General features: G+C 40.3%; 7 non-coding genes across 7 annotated transcripts; all 7 read right to left on the bottom strand.

Moving 5' to 3' along the window:
* Window positions 1-218: 218 nt before the first annotated feature.
* TRNAS-AGA (transfer RNA serine (anticodon AGA)) lies at window positions 219-300 on the bottom strand. Its single transcript has one exon. It is a non-coding gene; the product is annotated as a tRNA-Ser (tRNA).
* A 3,939-nt stretch (window positions 301-4,239) lies between these two features.
* Window positions 4,240-4,321, bottom strand: TRNAS-AGA (transfer RNA serine (anticodon AGA)). Its single transcript has one exon. It is a non-coding gene; the product is annotated as a tRNA-Ser (tRNA).
* Window positions 4,322-8,260: 3,939 nt separating this feature from the next.
* Window positions 8,261-8,342, bottom strand: TRNAS-AGA (transfer RNA serine (anticodon AGA)). The gene has a single exon. It is a non-coding gene; the product is annotated as a tRNA-Ser (tRNA).
* Window positions 8,343-12,281: 3,939 nt separating this feature from the next.
* On the bottom strand, window positions 12,282-12,363 carry TRNAS-AGA (transfer RNA serine (anticodon AGA)). The gene has a single exon. It is a non-coding gene; the product is annotated as a tRNA-Ser (tRNA).
* Window positions 12,364-16,302: 3,939 nt separating this feature from the next.
* On the bottom strand, window positions 16,303-16,384 carry TRNAS-AGA (transfer RNA serine (anticodon AGA)). Its single transcript has one exon. It is a non-coding gene; the product is annotated as a tRNA-Ser (tRNA).
* A 3,937-nt stretch (window positions 16,385-20,321) lies between these two features.
* On the bottom strand, window positions 20,322-20,403 carry TRNAS-AGA (transfer RNA serine (anticodon AGA)). The gene has a single exon. It is a non-coding gene; the product is annotated as a tRNA-Ser (tRNA).
* A 3,939-nt stretch (window positions 20,404-24,342) lies between these two features.
* TRNAS-AGA (transfer RNA serine (anticodon AGA)) lies at window positions 24,343-24,424 on the bottom strand. The gene has a single exon. It is a non-coding gene; the product is annotated as a tRNA-Ser (tRNA).
* Window positions 24,425-25,526: the final 1,102 nt, after the last annotated feature.

Genomic DNA, 25,526 nt, shown 5'->3' with positions numbered 1-25,526 from the left:
CGCAGGTATGAATGAGAGAGCAACGGTATAATAATTTGAAGCGTTTACACCAGTGCTAAAGTAGGAATGAGGTGTAGCAAAGACATGAAAGAGGTAGCGATAACAAATATGTGGAGAGGCAATAGTGACACAAAAATAAGCCACCTATTTATAAAACTGAAATGGAAGAAATACTAAAGGTTAACTTCTGAAATTGTAGCCGATAATAAAAAGATTCTCGTTGTTGGCAGGATTCGAACCTGCGCGGGGATACCCCAATGGATTTCTAGTCCATCGCCTTACCCACTCGGCCACAACAACTTGCTGTAAGCTGCATACAAATATTTTGTTTGAAAGTTTTGAAGTTTTCCCACATCAAAGTACTAATATTCTGCAATGCGCTTTTTAAAAACAATGTTTTTTTCATCATGCACGTTCTGTCCTAAAAATAAAAATTGCATGAGTATATCTCTGGATCTGTAAAAGGATACGCTTGCATTCAAACTCTCTTGTGGCACTCAAGTTTTTTGGACCCCGTTGCACTCTGTTTTTGCGCTGCTTTTAGTCGACGACCCATATTACAGAAGTCAACCATCTCTGAGTATTTGGGACTCCTTTGTAAGTGCCTTATCTTTAATCCTTGAAAAGCTCTATAATAAAGGGGTCTGTCAAAGATTGCTTGAATGGAAGATAAAAGAAGGCCCACTTGTCTCACCAAATGCAGTAGAGAAACCTGATGTTTTACTCATGTTATCCTTAGTTCAGTTTTTGTTAGACCTGGCATCCTTAAGGTGGCCTACCAGCAACCTTTTTGCTTTTCACCTCACGTTTTGCTGTATCTTTATGTTGGCCGTAGGACTCTAATCACTTTATCACTACTGTGAGAAAGTGGCTCTGTATATACTGTTCCCAAATAGGTACAGTGTGCACAGAGTCCCCAGTCCCCAGAGGTTTGGCAGAGGCTAAAGTTAGATATAACCTTACTCTCTAAAGTGGTAGCTTGCCGAGCAGTAAGGCAGTATCAGAGTACAGTGTAAAACATTTGTTGTACACACTCAGTCAGCAAATGGTCTCACACACTCAAGAACTGAACACTAGGCCATTGGTTTGCATAAAAAAGATATTGTTGTTTTATTTGAGAACCAACAATAGGTATCAAAATATACTTTCTCAGAGTGAGGTGCTTTAGATAAATACTTTGCAATAGGCAATTGACTTTTGCAGGTCATAGTTACAGTTTATTACAATAGGCAACACAATTTGAATCACAATAATACATTGAGCTCAATGGGAATTTTAAGTTATATGCAATTAATTACTTTCAGGAATACTTTTCTAAATTCAGGACTGGATCCTAGATTCAGTCCTGGGACAGTTCTTGGAAACAAGTGAGTAAATTCGTTTTAGTTACTGTTGTGATTTTTAAGCAATATTTTGCTATTTTAAAAGTTGACACTTAGAAACTTTTGCTGATCAAATTACCAATGTTATCCTATGGAAGGAAATTCACTTAGCAGGTAAGTGGGGTTATGGTTACTTTTTCTAGGTCAGTGTTGGATCCTAGATCCAGCACTACTGTACCACCTGTAAGCAGTTGAGAAACTACGTTTAAGTTATACAGGCGATTTTTAAGGAATATTTACATGTTTGCAAAATCGACACTTAGAAGAAATTTCACAGAAAAACAGTCAATGGTTTCCTATGGAAGAAAATTCAAGTTACGGGTAAAGTACGTTCTCGTTACTTTTGTAATCCAGTGCTGGGCTCCTAGGCTCAGTACTGGGACATCTATCTAAAACAGGTAAACAATTACGTTTTCACAGTTGGTACGATTTTTAAAGAATATTTGTAAGTTTCAAAAATCGACACTTAGAAAATTTTCAGCAAAAAGCAGGCAATGATATCCCATGGAAGGAAATTCGAGTTACTGGTAAGTACGGTTAAAATTACTTTTCAGGGTCAGTACTGAGCTCCAAGATGCAGCACTGAGGTCTCTCCTGATAACAGGTGAGTAAATCAGAATTCGTTGTTCGGCTGATTTTAGATGAATATTTTAAAGTTCCAAAACTCCACACCACTTAGAAGAATTTCCAAGTGAAACCACTCAATGTTAGCCTATGGAAGAAAAGTGAGTTATCGGCTTTTAGGTAAGTACTCGACTGGCAGAGTTATGGTTCTGGGCATAGACTCAGGGGTCTCCCAGGGGAGTCCCAGCCTACTTGCCAAGCCTTAAACTCCCCTTTTATTACATATAATTTACACCTAAGGTAGGCCCTAGGTAGTCCTAGGTGCATGATGCTATGTAAGTAAAAAATAAGATATGTACTTTGGTGGTTCGCGTGTCCTGTAAGTACCAAACAGTCTATTTCATTTTTCACTACTGTGAGGTCTACCCCTCTCATAGGTTAGCTCTGTGTATTCCCCTATACTTTTTATTTGGTAATTCCATATCGGAGAGGAGTAGCTTCATTTATTGATTGAAAATCCTACTTACTGGTGAGTTTGGATTTAACTTTACTATTTTAGAAATGCCACTTTTAGAGAGTGAACATTTCTCTGCACTTACTGCTATATTTGCCTGAAACCTGGCCCCAATACACGTCTGGATTGGGCTGGGTGACAGCAAAATTTGTGCCTTCCCTCTAGAGAGCCACAACACAGGTCACTCAACTGCACCTGGGGGGTGAGCTCCGCTCTCCCTTCACCCCCAATAGGTTCAAGAACGATAATTTATGTAAGTAAATACATTATAGCTACAGCTTATAATCATGCGAGTTTAAATCATTTGTTGTTAGATGGTTTAAATATTTGAAAGGATCTGTTTTTAATAGACATTTTACAAAAACCACTGGTACATTTGCTAATTCTGTAAAATTAACACCCAACTGCCGTGACATTGCCAACCACAATGCCGTGACTCGGATTCGAACTGAGGTTGCTGCGGCCACAACGCAGAGTACTAACCACTATACGATCACGGCGAGCTACTTGGGCTCAACCACATACAGTGACATGGAGAATTTATAATTCGGAACACTCAGGGCTGTTCCTGTGATAGGCTGGATGTATTCATTGCTTCCTCATTCCTCATTCAGAGGCTGCGTCTCCTCAGTGGTTGATAGGCTGAAACCGTTTCCTGGCCGCCTGCTTGTGAAATGCCAGGAGTCAAAGATCACACAATACACTTGCGGACCTGTGATGGGACACCAATGCAGAGAAACCCACCTGGCACAGACCTTCTATTCTGTCTATTAGACCTGCATCTTCCCTGCACCTTTCAAGCCATTTGTATGTGAAGCAAGAAAGAGTTAGAGAGTGATCCATCTACACTTTTATAGGGAGGATGTCGCCGTGAGCTCCTCCCAGCTAATCACACGAACAGCAGAAAAGCAAGATAATACACAGTTGAGGGGAGGGCTGCATGGTTATGTTTTTGAGTAAATATTGAAACTGACCTCAGTGGCTCATTAGCAGAGCTGCGGCTAATGACTGGTGCCAAATCATGATGAAGCAAGCACCATGGCTCGTAGGGGACCCACAACACGCTTTTCTTAGCTCACTGAATTAAAGTATAAACTTCCGCCGTGTGTGAGTGGTAAAGGCTTGTTAATATGGTTCCTTTTCCAATTCAAGTCTGACAACAAGAGGCAGGAACCACGTGGCTTCGGAAGCTCAGGAAAGTAGCCACCAATCACAGAGAAAGAGAGAACTGGCAGTATGAGAGGTGGAGAAAACAGAAGCGGGAGCAAGGAGCTCAAATGAGATTGATGGCGTTTAAATAGAGCGCGTAAAGGAACAGTTACACAGCTAAGAAATGGGAAAGACAGACTAGGGAAAAAAACACAGAAAGAGCCTGTAGATGAATTCTCTTCCTGGGACAGCAGGTTAAGAGAAATTACACATGGGGAGGTTAAGCATGTAACACGGGGGAGAATAAAAAAGAAAATGCAGTTTTATGAAGTGTGTTTGCCAATCCAGCCAGCACTTTTGTTCTATTTCTCTCTTTGCGTCTTTTATTGGTAAAGTAACTTTCAAGTGCATGTGCAGGTATGAATGAGAGAGCAACGGTATAATAATTTGAAGCGTTTACACCAGTGCTAAAGTAGGAATGAGGTGTAGCAAAGACATGAAAGAGGTAGCGATAACAAATATGTGGAGAGGCAATAGTGACACAAAAATAAGCCACCTATTTATAAAACTGAAATGGAAGAAATACTAAAGGTTAACTTCTGAAATTGTAGCCGATAATAAAAAGATTCTCGTTGTTGGCAGGATTCGAACCTGCGCGGGGATACCCCAATGGATTTCTAGTCCATCGCCTTAACCACTCGGCCACAACAACTTGCTGTAAGCTGCCTACAAATATTTTGTTTGAAAGTTTTGAAGTTTTCCCACATCAAAGTACTAATATTCTGCAATGCGCTTTTTAAAAACAATGTTTTTTTCATCATGCACGTTCTGTCCTAAAAATAAAAATTGCATGAGTATATCTCTGGATCTGTAAAAGGATACGCTTGCATTCAAACTCTCTTGTGGCACTCAAGTTTTTTGGACCCTGTTGCACTCTGTTTTTGCGCTGCTTTTAGTCTACGACCCATATTACAGAAGTCAACCATCTCTGAGTATTTGGGACTCCTTTGTAAGTGCCTTATCTTTAATCCTTGAAAAGCTCTATAATAAAGGGGTCTGTCAAAGATTGCTTGAATGGAAGATAAAAGAAGGCCCACTTGTCTCACCAAATGCAGTAGAGAAACCTGATGTTTTACTCATGTTATCCTTAGTTCAGTTTTTGTTAGACCTGGCATCCTTAAGGTGGCCTACCAGCAACCTTTTTGCTTTTCACCTCACGTTTTGCTGTATCTTTATGTTGGCCGTAGGACTCTAATCACTTTATCACTACTGTGAGAAAGTGGCTCTGTATATACTGTTCCCAAATAGGTACAGTGTGCACAGAGTCCCCAGTCCCCAGAGGTTTGGCAGAGGCTAAAGTTAGATATAACCTTACTCTCTAAAGTGGTAGCTTGCCGAGCAGTAAGGCAGTATCAGAGTACAGTGTAAAACATTTGTTGTACACACTCAGTCAGCAAATGGTCTCACACACTCAAGAACTGAACACTAGGCCATTGGTTTGCATAAAAAAGATATTGTTGTTTTACTTGAGAACGAACAATAGGTATCAAAATATACTTTCTCAGAGTGAGATGCTTTAGTTAAATACTTTGCAATAGGCAATTGACTTTTGCAGGTCATAGTTACAGTTTATTACAATAGGCAACACAATTTGAATCACAATAATACATTGAGCTCAATGGGAATTTTAAGTTATATGCAATTAATTACTTTCAGGAATACTTTTCTAAATCCAGGACTGGATCCTAGATTCAGTCCTGGGACAGTTCTTGGAAACAAGTGAGTAAATTTGTTTTAGTTACTGTTGTGATTTTTAAGCAATATTTTGCTATTTTAAAAGTTGACACTTAGAAACTTTTGCTGATCAAATTACCAATGTTATCCTATGGAAGGAAATTCACTTAGCAGGTAAGTGGGGTTATGGTTACTTTTTCTAGGTCAGTGTTGGATCCTAGATCCAGCACTACTGTACCACCTGTAAGCAGTTGAGAAACTACGTTTAAGTTATACAGGCGATTTTTAAGGAATATTTACATGTTTGCAAAATCGACACTTAGAAGAAATTTCACAGAAAAACAGTCAATGGTTTCCTATGGAAGAAAATTCAAGTTACGGGTAAAGTTCGTTCTCGTTACTTTTGTAATCCAGTGCTGGGCTCCTAGGCTCAGTACTGGGACATCTATCTAAAACAGGTAAACAATTACGTTTTCACAGTTGGTACGATTTTTAAAGAATATTTGTAAGTTTCAAAAATCGACACTTAGAAAATTTTCAGCGAAAAGCAGGCAATGATATCCCATGGAAGGAAATTCGAGTTACTGGTAAGTACGGTTAAAATTACTTTTCAGGGTCAGTACTGAGCTCCAAGATGCAGCACTGAGGTCTCTCCTGATAACAGGTGAGTAAATCAGAATTCGTTGTTCGGCTGATTTTAGATGAATATTTTAAAGTTCCAAAACTCCACACCACTTAGAAGAATTTCCAAGTGAAACCACTCAATGTTAGCATATGGAAGAAAAGTGAGTTATCGGCTTTTAGGTAAGTACTCGACTGGCAGAGTTATGGTTCTGGGCATAGACTCAGGGGTCTCCCAGGGGAGTCCCAGCCTACTTGCCAAGCCTTAAACTCCCCTTTTATTACATATAATTTACGCCTAAGGTAGGCCCTAGGTAGTCCTAGGTGCATGATGCTATGTAAGTAAAAAATAAGATATGTACTTTGGTGGTTCGCGTGTCCTGTAAGTACCAAACAGTCTATTTCATTTTTCACTACTGTGAGGTCTACCCCTCTCATAGGTTAGCTCTGTGTATTCCCCTATACTTTTTATTTGGTAATTCCATATCGGAGAGGAGTAGCTTTATTTATTTATTGAAAATCCTACTTACTGGTGAGTTTGGATTTAACTTTACTATTTTAGAAATGCCACTTTTAGAGAGTGAACATTTCTCTGCACTTACTGCTATATTTGCCTGAAACCTGGCCCCAATACACGTCTGGATTGGGCTGGGTGACAGCAAAATTTGTGCCTTCCCTCTAGAGAGCCACAACACAGGTCACTCAACTGCACCTGGGGGGTGAGCTCCGCTCTCCCTTCACCCCCAATAGGTTCAAGAACGATAATTTATGTAAGTAAATACATTATAGCTACAGCTTATAATCATGCGAGTTTAAATCATTTGTTGTTAGATGGTTTAAATATTTGAAAGGATCTGTTTTTAATAGACATTTTACAAAAACCACTGGTACATTTGCTAATTCTGTAAAATTAACACCCAACTGCCGTGACATTGCCAACCACAATGCCGTGACTCGGATTCGAACTGAGGTTGCTGCGGCCACAACGCAGAGTACTAACCACTATACGATCACGGCGAGCTACTTGGGCTCAACGACATACAGTGACATGGAGAATTTATAATTCGGAACACTCAGGGCTGTTCCTGTGATAGGCTGGATGTATTCATTGCTTCCTCATTCCTCATTCAGAGGCTGCGTCTCCTCAGTGGTTGATAGGCTGAAACCGTTTCCTGGCCGCCTGCTTGTGAAATGCCAGGAGTCAAAGATCACACAATACACTTGCGGACCTGTGATGGGACACCAATGCAGAGAAACCCACCTGGCACAGACCTTCTATTCTGTCTATTAGACCTGCATCTTCCCTGCACCTTTCAAGCCATTTGTATGTGAAGCAAGAAAGAGTTAGAGAGTGATCCATCTACACTTTTATAGGGAGGATGTCGCCGTGAGCTCCTCCCAGCTAATCACACGAACAGCAGAAAAGCAAGATAATACACAGTTGAGGGGAGGGCTGCATGGTTATGTTTTTGAGTAAATATTGAAACTGACCTCAGTGGCTCATTAGCAGAGCTGCGGCTAATGACTGGTGCCAAATCATGATGAAGCAAGCACCATGGCTCGTAGGGGACCCACAACACGCTTTTCTTAGCTCACTGAATTAAAGTATAAACTTCCGCCGTGTGTGAGTGGTAAAGGCTTGTTAATATGGTTCCTTTTCCAATTCAAGTCTGACAACAAGAGGCAGGAACCACGTGGCTTCGGAAGCTCAGGAAAGTAGCCACCAATCACAGAGAAAGAGAGAACTGGCAGTATGAGAGGTGGAGAAAACAGAAGCGGGAGCAAGGAGCTCAAATGAGATTGATGGCGTTTAAATAGAGCGCGTAAAGGAACAGTTACACAGCTAAGAAATGGGAAAGACAGACTAGGGAAAAAAACACAGAAAGAGCCTGTAGATGAATTCTCTTCCTGGGACAGCAGGTTAAGAGAAATTACACATGGGGAGGTTAAGCATGTAACACGGGGGAGAATAAAAAAGAAAATGCAGTTTTATGAAGTGTGTTTGCCAATCCAGCCAGCACTTTTGTTCTATTTCTCTCTTTGCGTCTTTTATTGGTAAAGTAACTTTCAAGTTCATGCGTAGGTATGAATGAGAGAGCAACGGTATAATAATTTGAAGCGTTTACACCAGTGCTAAAGTAGGAATGAGGTGTAGCAAAGACATGAAAGAGGTAGCGATAACAAATATGTGGAGAGGCAATAGTGACACAAAAATAAGCCACCTATTTATAAAACTGAAATGGAAGAAATACTAAAGGTTAACTTCTGAAATTGTAGCCGATAATAAAAAGATTCTCGTTGTTGGCAGGATTCGAACCTGCGCGGGGATACCCCAATGGATTTCTAGTCCATCGCCTTAACCACTCGGCCACAACAACTTGCTGTAAGCTGCCTACAAATATTTTGTTTGAAAGTTTTGAAGTTTTCCCACATCAAAGTACTAATATTCTGCAATGCGCTTTTTAAAAACAATGTTTTTTTCATCATGCACGTTCTGTCCTAAAAATAAAAATTGCATGAGTATATCTCTGGATCTGTAAAAGGATACGCTTGCATTCAAACTCTCTTGTGGCACTCAAGTTTTTTGGACCCTGTTGCACTCTGTTTTTGCGCTGCTTTTAGTCTACGACCCATATTACAGAAGTGAACCATCTCTGAGTATTTGGGACTCCTTTGTAAGTGCCTTATCTTTAATCCTTGAAAAGCTCTATAATAAAGGGGTCTGTCAAAGATTGCTTGAATGGAAGATAAAAGAAGGCCCACTTGTCTCACCAAATGCAGTAGAGAAACCTGATGTTTTACTCATGTTATCCTTAGTTCAGTTTTTGTTAGACCTGGCATCCTTAAGGTGGCCTACCAGCAACCTTTTTGCTTTTCACCTCACGTTTTGCTGTATCTTTATGTTGGCCGTAGGACTCTAATCACTTTATCACTACTGTGAGAAAGTGGCTCTGTATATACTGTTCCCAAATAGGTACAGTGTGCACAGAGTCCCCAGTCCCCAGAGGTTTGGCAGAGGCTAAAGTTAGATATAACCTTACTCTCTAAAGTGGTAGCTTGCCGAGCAGTAAGGCAGTATCAGAGTACAGTGTAAAACATTTGTTGTACACACTCAGTCAGCAAATGGTCTCACACACTCAAGAACTGAACACTAGGCCATTGGTTTGCATAAAAAAGATATTGTTGTTTTACTTGAGAACCAACAATAGGTATCAAAATATACTTTCTCAGAGTGAGATGCTTTAGTTAAATACTTTGCAATAGGCAATTGACTTTTGCAGGTCATAGTTACAGTTTATTACAATAGGCAACACAATTTGAATCACAATAATACATTGAGCTCAATGGGAATTTTAAGTTATATGCAATTAATTACTTTCAGGAATACTTTTCTAAATCGAGGACTGGATCCTAGATTCAGTCCTGGGACAGTTCTTGGAAACAAGTGAGTAAATTCGTTTTACTTACTGTTGTGATTTTTAAGCAATATTTTGCTATTTTAAAAGTTGACACTTAGAAACTTTTGCTGATCAAATTACCAATGTTATCCTATGGAAGGAAATTCACTTAGCAGGTAAGTGGGGTTATGGTTACTTTTTCTAGGTCAGTGTTGGATCCTAGATCCAGCACTACTGTACCACCTGTAAGCAGTTGAGAAACTACGTTTAAGTTATACAGGCGATTTTTAAGGAATATTTACATGTTTGCAAAATCGACACTTAGAAGAAATTTCACAGAAAAACAGTCAATGGTTTCCTATGGAAGAAAATTCAAGTTACGGGTAAAGTACGTTCTCGTTACTTTTGTAATCCAGTGCTGGGCTCCTAGGCTCAGTACTGGGACATCTATCTAAAACAGGTAAACAATTACGTTTTCACAGTTGGTACGATTTTTAAAGAATATTTGTAAGTTTCAAAAATCGACACTTAGAAAATTTTCAGCGAAAAGCAGGCAATGATATCCCATGGAAGGAAATTCGAGTTACTGGTAAGTACGGTTAAAATTACTTTTCAGGGTCAGTACTGAGCTCCAAGATGCAGCACTGAGGTCTCTCCTGATAACAGGTGAGTAAATCAGAATTCGTTGTTCGGCTGATTTTAGATGAATATTTTAAAGTTCCAAAACTCCACACCACTTAGAAGAATTTCCAAGTGAAACCACTCAATGTTAGCCTATGGAAGAAAAGTGAGTTATCGGCTTTTAGGTAAGTACTCGACTGGCAGAGTTATGGTTCTGGGCATAGACTCAGGGGTCTCCCAGGGGAGTCCCAGCCTACTTGCCAAGCCTTAAACTCCCCTTTTATTACATATAATTTACACCTAAGGTAGGCCCTAGGTAGTCCTAGGTGCATGATGCTATGTAAGTAAAAAATAAGATATGTACTTTGGTGGTTCGCGTGTCCTGTAAGTAGCAAACAGTCTATTTCATTTTTCACTACTGTGAGGTCTACCCCTCTCATAGGTTAGCTCTGTGTATTCCCCTATACTTTTTATTTGGTAATTCCATATCGGAGAGGAGTAGCTTTATTTATTTATTGAAAATCCTACTTACTGGTGAGGTTGGATTTAACTTTACTATTTTAGAAATGCCACTTTTAGAGAGTGAACATTTCTCTGCACTTACTGCTCTATTTGCCTGAAACCTGGCCCCAATACACGTCTGGATTGGGCTGGGTGACAGCAAAATTTGTGCCTTCCCTCTAGAGAGCCACAACACAGGTCACTCAACTGCACCTGGGGGGTGAGCTCCGCTCTCCCTTCACCCCCAATAGGTTCAAGAACGATAATTTATGTAAGTAAATACATTATAGCTACAGCTTATAATCATGCGAGTTTAAATCATTTGTTGTTAGATGGTTTAAATATTTGAAAGGATCTGTTTTTAATAGACATTTTACAAAAACCACTGGTACATTTGCTAATTCTGTAAAATTAACACCCAACTGCCGTGACATTGCCAACCACAATGCCGTGACTCGGATTCGAACCGAGGTTGCTGCGGCCACAACGTAGAGTACTAACCACTATACGATCACGGCGAGCTACTTGGGCTCAACGACATACAGTGACATGGAGAATTTATAATTCGGAACACTCAGGGCTGTTCCTGTGATAGGCTGGATGTATTCATTGCTTCCTCATTCCTCATTCAGAGGCTGCGTCTCCTCAGTGGTTGATAGGCTGAAACCGTTTCCTGGCCGCCTGCTTGTGAAATGCCAGGAGTCAAAGATCACACAATACACTTGCGGACCTGTGATGGGACACCAATGCAGAGAAACCCACCTGGCACAGACCTTCTATTCTGTCTATTAGACCTGCATCTTCCCTGCACCTTTCAAGCCATTTGTATGTGAAGCAAGAAAGAGTTAGAGAGTGATCCATCTACACTTTTATAGGGAGGATGTCGCCGTGAGCTCCTCCCAGCTAATCACACGAACAGCAGAAAACCAAGATAATACACAGTTGAGGGGAGGGCTGCATGGTTATGTTTTTGAGTAAATATTGAAACTGACCTCAGTGGCTCATTAGCAGAGCTGCGGCTAATGACTGGTGCCAAATCATGATGGAGCAAGCACCATGGCTCGTAGGGGACCCACAACACGCTTTTCTTAGCTCACTGAATTAAAGTATAAACTTCCGCCGTGTGTGAGTGGTAAAGGCTTGTTAATATGGTTCCTTTTCCAATTCAAGTCTGACAACAAGGGGCAGGAACCACGTGGCTTCGGAAGCTCAGGAAAGTAGCCACCAATCACAGAGAAAGAGAGAACTGGCAGTATGAGAGGTGGAGAAAACAGAAGCGGGAGCAAGGAGCTCAAATGAGATTGATGGCGTTTAAATAGAGCGCATAAAGGAACAGTTACACAGCTAAGAAATGGGAAAGACAGACTAGGGAAAAAAACACAGAAAGAGCCTGTAGATGAATTCTCTTCCTGGGACAGCAGGTTAAGAGAAATTACACATGGGGAGGTTAAGCATGTAACACGAGGGAGAATAAAAAAGAAAATGCAGTTTTATGAAGTGTGTTTGCCAATCCAGCCAGCACTTTTGTTCTATTTCTCTCTTTGCGTCTTTTATTGGTAAAGTAACTTTCAAGTGCATGCGCAGGTATGAATGAGAGAGCAACGGTATAATAATTTGAAGCGTTTACACCAGTGCTAAAGTAGGAATGAGGTGTAGCAAAGACATGAAAGAGGTAGCGATAACAAATATGTGGAGAGGCAATAGTGACACAAAAATAAGCCACCTATTTATAAAACTGAAATGGAAGAAATACTAAAGGTTAACTTCTGAAATTGTAGCCGATAATAAAAAGATTCTCGTTGTTGGCAGGATTCGAACCTGCGCGGGGATACCCCAATGGATTTCTAGTCCATCGCCTTACCCACTCGGCCACAACAACTTGCTGTAAGCTGCATACAAATATTTTGTTTGAAAGTTTTGAAGTTTTCCCACATCAAAGTACTAATATTCTGCAATGCGCTTTTTAAAAACAATGTTTTTTTCATCATGCACGTTCTGTCCTAAAAATAAAAATTGCATGAGTATATCTCTGGATCTGTAAAAGGATACGCTTGCATTCAAACTCTCTTGTGGCACTCAAGTTTTTTGGACCCCGTTGCACTCTGTTTTTGCGCTGCTTTTAGTCGACGACCCATATTACAGAAGTCAACCATCTCTGAGTATTTGGGACTCCTTTGTAAGTGCCTTATCTTTAATCCTTGAAAAGCTCTATAATAAAGGGGTCTGTCAAAGATTGCTTGAATGGAAGATAAAAGAAGGCCCACTTGTCTCACCAAATGCAGTAGAGAAACCTGATGTTTTACTCATGTTATCCTTAGTTCAGTTTTTGTTAGACCTGGCATCCTTAAGGTGGCCTACCAGCAACCTTTTTGCTTTTCACCTCACGTTTTGCTGTATCTTTATGTTGGCCGTAGGACTCTAATCACTTTATCACTACTGTGAGAAAGTGGCTCTGTATATACTGTTCCCAAATAGGTACAGTGTGCACAGAGTCCCCAGTCCCCAGAGGTTTGGCAGAGGCTAAAGTTAGATATAACCTTACTCTCTAAAGTGGTAGCTTGCCGAGCAGTAAGGCAGTATCAGAGTACAGTGTAAAACATTTGTTGTACACACTCAGTCAGCAAATGGTCTCACACACTCAAGAACTGAACACTAGGCCATTGGTTTGCATAAAAAAGATATTGTTGTTTTATTTGAGAACCAACAATAGGTATCAAAATATACTTTCTCAGAGTGAGGTGCTTTAGATAAATACTTTGCAATAGGCAATTGACTTTTGCAGGTCATAGTTACAGTTTATTACAATAGGCAACACAATTTGAATCACAATAATACATTGAGCTCAATGGGAATTTTAAGTTATATGCAATTAATTACTTTCAGGAATACTTTTCTAAATTCAGGACTGGATCCTAGATTCAGTCCTGGGACAGTTCTTGGAAACAAGTGAGTAAATTCGTTTTAGTTACTGTTGTGATTTTTAAGCAATATTTTGCTATTTTAAAAGTTGACACTTAGAAACTTTTGCTGATCAAATTACCAATGTTATCCTATGGAAGGAAATTCACTTAGCAGGTAAGTGGGGTTATGGTTACTTTTTCTAGGTCAGTGTTGGATCCTAGATCCAGCACTACTGTACCACCTGTAAGCAGTTGAGAAACTACGTTTAAGTTATACAGGCGATTTTTAAGGAATATTTACATGTTTGCAAAATCGACACTTAGAAGAAATTTCACAGAAAAACAGTCAATGGTTTCCTATGGAAGAAAATTCAAGTTACGGGTAAAGTACGTTCTCGTTACTTTTGTAATCCAGTGCTGGGCTCCTAGGCTCAGTACTGGGACATCTATCTAAAACAGGTAAACAATTACGTTTTCACAGTTGGTACGATTTTTAAAGAATATTTGTAAGTTTCAAAAATCGACACTTAGAAAATTTTCAGCAAAAAGCAGGCAATGATATCCCATGGAAGGAAATTCGAGTTACTGGTAAGTACGGTTAAAATTACTTTTCAGGGTCAGTACTGAGCTCCAAGATGCAGCACTGAGGTCTCTCCTGATAACAGGTGAGTAAATCAGAATTCGTTGTTCGGCTGATTTTAGATGAATATTTTAAAGTTCCAAAACTCCACACCACTTAGAAGAATTTCCAAGTGAAACCACTCAACGTTAGCCTATGGAAGAAAAGTGAGTTATCGGCTTTTAGGTAAGTACTCGACTGGCAGAGTTATGGTTCTGGGCATAGACTCAGGGGTCTCCCAGGGGAGTCCCAGCCTACTTGCCAAGCCTTAAACTCCCCTTTTATTACATATAATTTACACCTAAGGTAGGCCCTAGGTAGTCCTAGGTGCATGATGCTATGTAAGTAAAAAATAAGATATGTACTTTGGTGGTTCGCGTGTCCTGTAAGTACCAAACAGTCTATTTCATTTTTCACTACTGTGAGGTCTACCCCTCTCATAGGTTAGCTCTGTGTATTCCCCTATACTTTTTATTTGGTAATTCCATATCGGAGAGGAGTAGCTTCATTTATTTATTGAAAATCCTACTTACTGGTGAGTTTGGATTTAACTTTACTATTTTAGAAATGCCACTTTTAGAGAGTGAACATTTCTCTGCACTTACTGCTATATTTGCCTGAAACCTGGCCCCAATACACGTCTGGATTGGGCTGGGTGACAGCAAAATTTGTGCCTTCCCTCTAGAGAGCCACAACACAGGTCACTCAACTGCACCTGGGGGGTGAGCTCCGCTCTCCCTTCACCCCCAATAGGTTCAAGAACGATAATTTATGTAAGTAAATACATTATAGCTACAGCTTATAATCATGCGAGTTTAAATCATTTGTTGTTAGATGGTTTAAATATTTGAAAGGATCTGTTTTTAATAGACATTTTACAAAAACCACTGGTACATTTGCTAATTCTGTAAAATTAACACCCAACTGCCGTGACATTGCCAACCACAATGCCGTGACTCGGATTCGAACTGAGGTTGCTGCGGCCACAACGCAGAGTACTAACCACTATACGATCACGGCGAGCTACTTGGGCTCAACCACATACAGTGACATGGAGAATTTATAATTCGGAACACTCAGGGCTGTTCCTGTGATAGGCTGGATGTATTCATTGCTTCCTCATTCCTCATTCAGAGGCTGCGTCTCCTCAGTGGTTGATAGGCTGAAACCGTTTCCTGGCCGCCTGCTTGTGAAATGCCAGGAGTCAAAGATCACACAATACACTTGCGGACCTGTGATGGGACACCAATGCAGAGAAACCCACCTGGCACAGACCTTCTATTCTGTCTATTAGACCTGCATCTTCCCTGCACCTTTCAAGCCATTTGTATGTGAAGCAAGAAAGAGTTAGAGAGTGATCCATCTACACTTTTATAGGGAGGATGTCGCCGTGAGCTCCTCCCAGCTAATCACACGAACAGCAGAAAAGCAAGATAATACACAGTTGAGGGGAGGGCTGCATGGTTATGTTTTTGAGTAAATATTGAAACTGACCTCAGTGGCTCATTAGCAGAGCTGCGGCTAATGACTGGTGCCAAATCATGATGAAGCAAGCACCATGGCTCGTAGGGGACCCACAACACGCTTTTCTTAGCTCACTGAATTAAAGTATAAACTTCCGCCGTGTGTGAGTGGTAAAGGCTTGTTAATATGGTTCCTTTTCCAATTCAAGTCTGACAACAAGAGGCAGGAACCACGTGGCTTCGGAAGCTCAGGAAAGTAGCCACCAATCACAGAGAAAGAGAGAACTGGCAGTATGAGAGGTGGAGAAAACAGAAGCGGGAGCAAGGAGCTCAAATGAGATTGATGGCGTTTAAATAGAGCGCGTAAAGGAACAGTTACACAGCTAAGAAATGGGAAAGACAGACTAGGGAAAAAAACACAGAAAGAGCCTGTAGATGAATTCTCTTCCTGGGACAGCAGGTTAAGAGAAATTACACATGGGGAGGTTAAGCATGTAACACGGGGGAGAATAAAAAAGAAAATGCAGTTTTATGAAGTGTGTTTGCCAATCCAGCCAGCACTTTTGTTCTATTTCTCTCTTTGCGTCTTTTATTGGTAAAGTAACTTTCAAGTGCATGCGCAGGTATGAATGAGAGAGCAACGGTATAATAATTTGAAGCGTTTACACCAGTGCTAAAGTAGGAATGAGGTGTAGCAAAGACATGAAAGAGGTAGCGATAACAAATATGCGGAGAGGCAATAGTGACACAAAAATAAGCCACCTATTTATAAAACTGAAATGGAAGAAATACTAAAGGTTAACTTCTGAAATTGTAGCCGATAATAAAAAGATTCTCGTTGTTGGCAGGATTCGAACCTGCGCGGGGATACCCCAATGGATTTCTAGTCCATCGCCTTAACCACTCGGCCACAACAACTTGCTGTAAGCTGCCTACAAATATTTTGTTTGAAAGTTTTGAAGTTTTCCCACATCAAAGTACTAATATTCTGCAATGCGCTTTTTAAAAACAATGTTTTTTTCATCATGCACGTTCTGTCCTAAAAATAAAAATTGCATGAGTATATCTCTGGATCTGTAAAAGGATACGCTTGCATTCAAACTCTCTTGTGGCACTCAAGTTTTTTGGACCCTGTTGCACTCTGTTTTTGCGCTGCTTTTAGTCTACGACCCATATTACAGAAGTCAACCATCTCTGAGTATTTGGGACTCCTTTGTAAGTGCCTTATATTTAATCCTTGAAAAGCTCTATAATAAAGGGGTCTGTCAAAGATTGCTTGAATGGAAGATAAAAGAAGGCCCACTTGTCTCACCAAATGCAGTAGAGAAACCTGATGTTTTACTCATGTTATCCTTAGTTCAGTTTTTGTTAGACCTGGCATCCTTAAGGTGGCCTACCAGCAACCTTTTTGCTTTTCACCTCACGTTTTGCTGTATCTTTATGTTGGCCGTAGGACTCTAATCACTTTATCACTACTGTGAGAAAGTGGCTCTGTATATACTGTTCCCAAATAGGTACAGTGTGCACAGAGTCCCCAGTCCCCAGAGGTTTGGCAGAGGCTAAAGTTAGATATAACCTTACTCTCTAAAGTGGTAGCTTGCCGAGCAGTAAGGCAGTATCAGAGTACAGTGTAAAACATTTGTTGTACACACTCAGTCAGCAAATGGTCTCACACACTCAAGAACTGAACACTAGGCCATTGGTTTGCATAAAAAAGATATTGTTGTTTTACTTGAGAACCAACAATAGGTATCAAAATATACTTTCTCAGAGTGAGATGCTTTAGTTAAATACTTTGCAATAGGCAATTGACTTTTGCAGGTCATAGTTACAGTTTATTACAATAGGCAACACAATTTGAATCACAATAATACATTGAGCTCAATGGGAATTTTAAGTTATATGCAATTAATTACTTTCAGGAATACTTTTCTAAATCCAGGACTGGATCCTAGATTCAGTCCTGGGACAGTTCTTGGAAACAAGTGAGTAAATTTGTTTTAGTTACTGTTGTGATTTTTAAGCAATATTTTGCTATTTTAAAAGTTGTCACTTAGAAACTTTTGCTGATCAAATTACCAATGTTATCCTATGGAAGGAAATTCACTTAGCAGGTAAGTGGGGTTATGGTTACTTTTTCTAGGTCAGTGTTGGATCCTAGATCCAGCACTACTGTACCACCTGTAAGCAGTTGAGAAACTACGTTTAAGTTATACAGGCGATTTTTAAGGAATATTTACATGTTTGCAAAATCGACACTTAGAAGAAATTTCACAGAAAAACAGTCAATGGTTTCCTATGGAAGAAAATTCAAGTTACGGGTAAAGTTCGTTCTCGTTACTTTTGTAATCCAGTGCTGGGCTCCTAGGCTCAGTACTGGGACATCTATCTAAAACAGGTAAACAATTACGTTTTCACAGTTGGTACGATTTTTAAAGAATATTTGTAAGTTTCAAAAATCGACACTTAGAAAATTTTCAGCGAAAAGCAGGCAATGATATCCCATGGAAGGAAATTCGAGTTACTGGTAAGTACGGTTAAAATTACTTTTCAGGGTCAGTACTGAGCTCCAAGATGCAGCACTGAGGTCTCTCCTGATAACAGGTGAGTAAATCAGAATTCGTTGTTCGGCTGATTTTAGATGAATATTTTAAAGTTCCAAAACTCCACACCACTTAGAAGAATTTCCAAGTGAAACCACTCAATGTTAGCATATGGAAGAAAAGTGAGTTATCGGCTTTTAGGTAAGTACTCGACTGGCAGAGTTATGGTTCTGGGCATAGACTCAGGGGTCTCCCAGGGGAGTCCCAGCCTACTTGCCAAGCCTTAAACTCCCCTTTTATTACATATAATTTACGCCTAAGGTAGGCCCTAGGTAGTCCTAGGTGCATGATGCTATGTAAGTAAAAAATAAGATATGTACTTTGGTGGTTCGCGTGTCCTGTAAGTACCAAACAGTCTATTTCATTTTTCACTACTGTGAGGTCTACCCCTCTCATAGGTTAGCTCTGTGTATTCCCCTATACTTTTTATTTGGTAATTCCATATCGGAGAGGAGTAGCTTTATTTATTTATTGAAAATCCTACTTACTGGTGAGTTTGGATTTAACTTTACTATTTTAGAAATGCCACTTTTAGAGAGTGAACATTTCTCTGCACTTACTGCTATATTTGCCTGAAACCTGGCCCCAATACACGTCTGGATTGGGCTGGGTGACAGCAAAATTTGTGCCTTCCCTCTAGAGAGCCACAACACAGGTCACTCAACTGCACCTGGGGGGTGAGCTCCGCTCTCCCTTCACCCCCAATAGGTTCAAGAACGATAATTTATGTAAGTAAATACATTATAGCTACAGCTTATAATCATGCGAGTTTAAATCATTTGTTGTTAGATGGTTTAAATATTTGAAAGGATCTGTTTTTAATAGACATTTTACAAAAACCACTGGTACATTTGCTAATTCTGTAAAATTAACACCCAACTGCCGTGACATTGCCAACCACAATGCCGTGACTCGGATTCGAACTGAGGTTGCTGCGGCCACAACGCAGAGTACTAACCACTATACGATCACGGCGAGCTACTTGGGCTCAACGACATACAGTGACATGGAGAATTTATAATTCGTAACACTCAGGGCTGTTCCTGTGATAGGCTGGATGTATTCATTGCTTCCTCATTCCTCATTCAGAGGCTGCGTCTCCTCAGTGGTTGATAGGCTGAAACCGTTTCCTGGCCGCCTGCTTGTGAAATGCCAGGAGTCAAAGATCACACAATACACTTGCGGACCTGTGATGGGACACCAATGCAGAGAAACCCACCTGGCACAGACCTTCTATTCTGTCTATTAGACCTGCATCTTCCCTGCACCTTTCAAGCCATTTGTATGTGAAGCAAGAAAGAGTTAGAGAGTGATCCATCTACACTTTTATAGGGAGGATGTCGCCGTGAGCTCCTCCCAGCTAATCACACGAACAGCAGAAAAGCAAGATAATACACAGTTGAGGGGAGGGCTGCATGGTTATGTTTTTGAGTAAATATTGAAACTGACCTCAGTGGCTCATTAGCAGAGCTGCGGCTAATGACTGGTGCCAAATCATGATGAAGCAAGCACCATGGCTCGTAGGGGACCCACAACACGCTTTTCTTAGCTCACTGAATTAAAGTATAAACTTCCGCCGTGTGTGAGTGGTAAAGGCTTGTTAATATGGTTCCTTTTCCAATTCAAGTCTGACAACAAGAGGCAGGAACCACGTGGCTTCGGAAGCTCAGGAAAGTAGCCACCAATCACAGAGAAAGAGAGAACTGGCAGTATGAGAGGTGGAGAAAACAGAAGCGGGAGCAAGGAGCTCAAATGAGATTGATGGCGTTTAAATAGAGCGCGTAAAGGAACAGTTACACAGCTAAGAAATGGGAAAGACAGACTAGGGAAAAAAACACAGAAAGAGCCTGTAGATGAATTCTCTTCCTGGGACAGCAGGTTAAGAGAAATTACACATGGGGAGGTTAAGCATGTAACACGGGGGAGAATAAAAAAGAAAATGCAGTTTTATGAAGTGTTTGCCAATCCAGCCAGCACTTTTGTTCTATTTCTCTCTTTGCGTCTTTTATTGGTAAAGTAACTTTCAAGTGCATGCGCAGGTATGAATGAGAGAGCAACGGTATAATAATTTGAAGCGTTTACACCAGTGCTAAAGTAGGAATGAGGTGTAGCAAAGACATGAAAGAGGTAGCGATAACAAATATGTGGAGAGGCAATAGTGACACAAAAATAAGCCACCTATTTATAAAACTGAAATGGAAGAAATACTAAAGGTTAACTTCTGAAATTGTAGCCGATAATAAAAAGATTCTCGTTGTTGGCAGGATTCGAACCTGCGCGGGGATACCCCAATGGATTTCTAGTCCATCGCCTTACCCACTCGGCCACAACAACTTGCTGTAAGCTGCCTACAAATATTTTGTTTGAAAGTTTTGAAGTTTTCCCACATCAAAGTACTAATATTCTGCAATGCGCTTTTTAAAAACAATGTTTTTTTCATCATGCACGTTCTGTCCTAAAAATAAAAATTGCATGAGTATATCTCTGGATCTGTAAAAGGATACGCTTGCATTCAAACTCTCTTGTGGCACTCAAGTTTTTTGGAACCTGTTGCACTCTGTTTTTGCGCTGCTTTTAGTCTACGACCCATATTACAGAAGTCAACCATCTCTGAGTATTTGGGACTCCTTTGTAAGTGCCTTATCTTTAATCCTTGAAAAGCTCTATAATAAAGGGGTCTGTCAAAGATTGCTTGAATGGAAGATAAAAGAAGGCCCACTTGTCTCACCAAATGCAGTAGAGAAACCTGATGTTTTACTCATGTTATCCTTAGTTCAGTTTTTGTTAGACCTGGGATCCTTAAGGTGGCCTACCAGCAACCTTTTTGCTTTTCACCTCACGTTTTGCTGTATCTTTATGTTGGCCGTAGGACTCTAATCACTTTATCACTACTGTGAGAAAGTGGCTCTGTATATACTGTTCCCAAATAGGTACAGTGTGCACAGAGTCCCCAGTCCCCAGAGGTTTGGCAGAGGCTAAAGTTAGATATAACCTTACTCTCTAAAGTGGTAGCTTGCCGAGCAGTAAGGCAGTATCAGAGTACAGTGTAAAACATTTGTTGTACACACTCAGTCAGCAAATGGTCTCACACACTCAAGAACTGAACACTAGGCCATTGGTTTGCATAAAAAAGATATTGTTGTTTTACTTGAGAACCAACAATAGGTATCAAAATATACTTTCTCAGAGTGAGATGCTTTAGTTAAATACTTTGCAATAGGCAATTGACTTTTGCAGGTCATAGTTACAGTTTATTACAATAGGCAACACAATTTGAATCACAATAATACATTGAGCTCAATGGGAATTTTAAGTTATATGCAATTAATTACTTTCAGGAATACTTTTCTAAATCCAGGACTGGATCCTAGATTCAGTCCTGGGACAGTTCTTGGAAACAAGTGAGTAAATTCGTTTTAGTTACTGTTGTGATTTTTAAGCAATATTTTGCTATTTTAAAAGTTGACACTTAGAAACTTTTGCTGATCAAATTACCAATGTTATCCTATGGAAGGAAATTCACTTAGCAGGTAAGTGGGGTTATGGTTACTTTTTCTAGGTCAGTGTTGGATCCTAGATCCAGCACTACTGTACCACCTGTAAGCAGTTGAGAAACTACGTTTAAGTTATACAGGCGATTTTTAAGGAATATTTACATGTTTGCAAAATCGACACTTAGAAGAAATTTCACAGAAAAACAGTCAATGGTTTCCTATGGAAGAAAATTCAAGTTACGGGTAAAGTACGTTCTCGTTACTTTTGTAATCCAGTGCTGGGCTCCTAGGCTCAGTACTGGGACATCTATCTAAAACAGGTAAACAATTACGTTTTCACAGTTGGTACGATTTTTAAAGAATATTTGTAAGTTTCAAAAATCGACACTTAGAAAATTTTCAGCAAAAAGCAGGCAATGATATCCCATGGAAGGAAATTCGAGTTACTGGTAAGTACGGTTAAAATTACTTTTCAGGGTCAGTACTGAGCTCCAAGATGCAGCACTGAGGTCCCTCCTGATAACAGGTGAGTAAATCAGAATTCGTTGTTCGGCTGATTTTAGATGAATATTTTAAAGTTCCAAAACTCCACACCACTTAGAAGAATTTCCAAGTGAAACCACTCAATGTTAGCCTATGGAAGAAAAGTGAGTTATCGGCTTTTAGGTAAGTACTCGACTGGCAGAGTTATGGTTCTGGGCATAGACTCAGGGGTCTCCCAGGGGAGTCCCAGCCTACTTGCCAAGCCTTAAACTCCCCTTTTATTACATATAATTTACACCTAAGGTAGGCCCTAGGTAGTCCTAGGTGCATGATGCTATGTAAGTAAAAAATAAGATATGTACTTTGGTGGTTCGCGTGTCCTGTAAGTACCAAACAGTCTATTTCATTTTTCACTACTGTGAGGTCTACCCCTCTCATAGGTTAGCTCTGTGTATTCCCCTATACTTTTTATTTGGTAATTCCATATCGGAGAGGAGTAGCTTCATTTATTTATTGAAAATCCTACTTACTGGTGAGTTTGGATTTAACTTTACTATTTTAGAAATGCCACTTTTAGAGAGTGAACATTTCTCTGCACTTACTGCTATATTTGCCTGAAACCTGGCCCCAATACACGTCTGGATTGGGCTGGGTGACAGCAAAATTTGTGCCTTCCCTCTAGAGAGCCACAACACAGGTCACTCAACTGCACCTGGGGGGTGAGCTCCGCTCTCCCTTCACCCCCAATAGGTTCAAGAACGATAATTTATGTAAGTAAATACATTATAGCTACAGCTTATAATCATGCGAGTTTAAATCATTTGTTGTTAGATGGTTTAAATATTTGAAAGGATCTGTTTTTAATAGACATTTTACAAAAACCACTGGTACATTTGCTAATTCTGTAAAATTAACACCCAACTGCCGTGACATTGCCAACCACAATGCCGTGACTCGGATTCGAACTGAGGTTGCTGCGGCCACAACGCAGAGTACTAACCACTATACGATCACGGCGAGCTACTTGGGCTCAACCACATACAGTGACATGGAGAATTTATAATTCGGAACACTCAGGGCTGTTCCTGTGATAGGCTGGATGTATTCATTGCTTCCTCATTCCTCATTCAGAGGCTGCGTCTCCTCAGTGGTTGATAGGCTGAAACCGTTTCCTGGCCGCCTGCTTGTGAAATGCCAGGAGTCAAAGATCACACAATACACTTGCGGACCTGTGATGGGACACCAATGCAGAGAAACCCACCTGGCACAGACCTTCTATTCTGTCTATTAGACCTGCATCTTCCCTGCACCTTTCAAGCCATTTGTATGTGAAGCAAGAAAGAGTTAGAGAGTGATCCATCTACACTTTTATAGGGAGGATGTCGCCGTGAGCTCCTCCCAGCTAATCACACGAACAGCAGAAAAGCAAGATAATACACAGTTGAGGGGAGGGCTGCATGGTTATGTTTTTGAGTAAATATTGAAACTGACCTCAGTGGCTCATTAGCAGAGCTGCGGCTAATGACTGGTGCCAAATCATGATGAAGCAAGCACCATGGCTCGTAGGGGACCCACAACACGCTTTTCTTAGCTCACTGAATTAAAGTATAAACTTCCGCCGTGTGTGAGTGGTAAAGGCTTGTTAATATGGTTCCTTTTCCAATTCAAGTCTGACAACAAGAGGCAGGAACCACGTGGCTTCGGAAGCTCAGGAAAGTAGCCACCAATCACAGAGAAAGAGAGAACTGGCAGTATGAGAGGTGGAGAAAACAGAAGCGGGAGCAAGGAGCTCAAATGAGATTGATGGCGTTTAAATAGAGCGCGTAAAGGAACAGTTACACAGCTAAGAAATGGGAAAGACAGACTAGGGAAAAAAACACAGAAAGAGCCTGTAGATGAATTCTCTTCCTGGGACAGCAGGTTAAGAGAAATTACACATGGGGAGGTTAAGCATGTAACACGGGGGAGAATAAAAAAGAAAATGCAGTTTTATGAAGTGTGTTTGCCAATCCAGCCAGCACTTTTGTTCTATTTCTCTCTTTGCGTCTTTTATTGGTAAAGTAACTTTCAAGTGCATGCGCAGGTATGAATGAGAGAGCAACGGTATAATAATTTGAAGCGTTTACACCAGTGCTAAAGTAGGAATGAGGTGTAGCAAAGACATGAAAGAGGTAGCGATAACAAATATGTGGAGAGGCAATAGTGACACAAAAATAAGCCACCTATTTATAAAACTGAAATGGAAGAAATACTAAAGGTTAACTTCTGAAATTGTAGCCGATAATAAAAAGATTCTCGTTGTTGGCAGGATTCGAACCTGCGCGGGGATACCCCAATGGATTTCTAGTCCATCGCCTTAACCACTCGGCCACAACAACTTGCTGTAAGCTGCCTACAAATATTTTGTTTGAAAGTTTTGAAGTTTTCCCACATCAAAGTACTAATATTCTGCAATGCGCTTTTTAAAAACAATGTTTTTTTCATCATGCACGTTCTGTCCTAAAAATAAAAATTGCATGAGTATATCTCTGGATCTGTAAAAGGATACGCTTGCATTCAAACTCTCTTGTGGCACTCAAGTTTTTTGGACCCTGTTGCACTCTGTTTTTGCGCTGCTTTTAGTCTACGACCCATATTACAGAAGTCAACCATCTCTGAGTATTTGGGACTCCTTTGTAAGTGCCTTATATTTAATCCTTGAAAAGCTCTATAATAAAGGGGTCTGTCAAAGATTGCTTGAATGGAAGATAAAAGAAGGCCCACTTGTCTCACCAAATGCAGTAGAGAAACCTGATGTTTTACTCATGTTATCCTTAGTTCAGTTTTTGTTAGACCTGGCATCCTTAAGGTGGCCTACCAGCAACCTTTTTGCTTTTCACCTCACGTTTTGCTGTATCTTTATGTTGGCCGTAGGACTCTAATCACTTTATCACTACTGTGAGAAAGTGGCTCTGTATATACTGTTCCCAAATAGGTACAGTGTGCACAGAGTCCCCAGTCCCCAGAGGTTTGGCAGAGGCTAAAGTTAGATATAACCTTACTCTCTAAAGTGGTAGCTTGCCGAGCAGTAAGGCAGTATCAGAGTACAGTGTAAAACATTTGTTGTACACACTCAGTCAGCAAATGGTCTCACACACTCAAGAACTGAACACTAGGCCATTGGTTTGCATAAAAAAGATATTGTTGTTTTACTTGAGAACCAACAATAGGTATCAAAATATACTTTCTCAGAGTGAGATGCTTTAGTTAAATACTTTGCAATAGGCAATTGACTTTTGCAGGTCATAGTTACAGTTTATTACAATAGGCAACACAATTTGAATCACAATAATACATTGAGCTCAATGGGAATTTTAAGTTATATGCAATTAATTACTTTCAGGAATACTTTTCTAAATCCAGGACTGGATCCTAGATTCAGTCCTGGGACAGTTCTTGGAAACAAGTGAGTAAATTTGTTTTAGTTACTGTTGTGATTTT

The sequence above is a fragment of the Triturus cristatus genome, chromosome 12 (genome assembly GCF_964204655.1).
Source record: "Triturus cristatus chromosome 12, aTriCri1.1, whole genome shotgun sequence".
NCBI classification, from domain to species: domain Eukaryota; kingdom Metazoa; phylum Chordata; class Amphibia; order Caudata; family Salamandridae; genus Triturus; species Triturus cristatus.
This window is presented reverse-complemented; position numbering and strand designations above follow the sequence as displayed.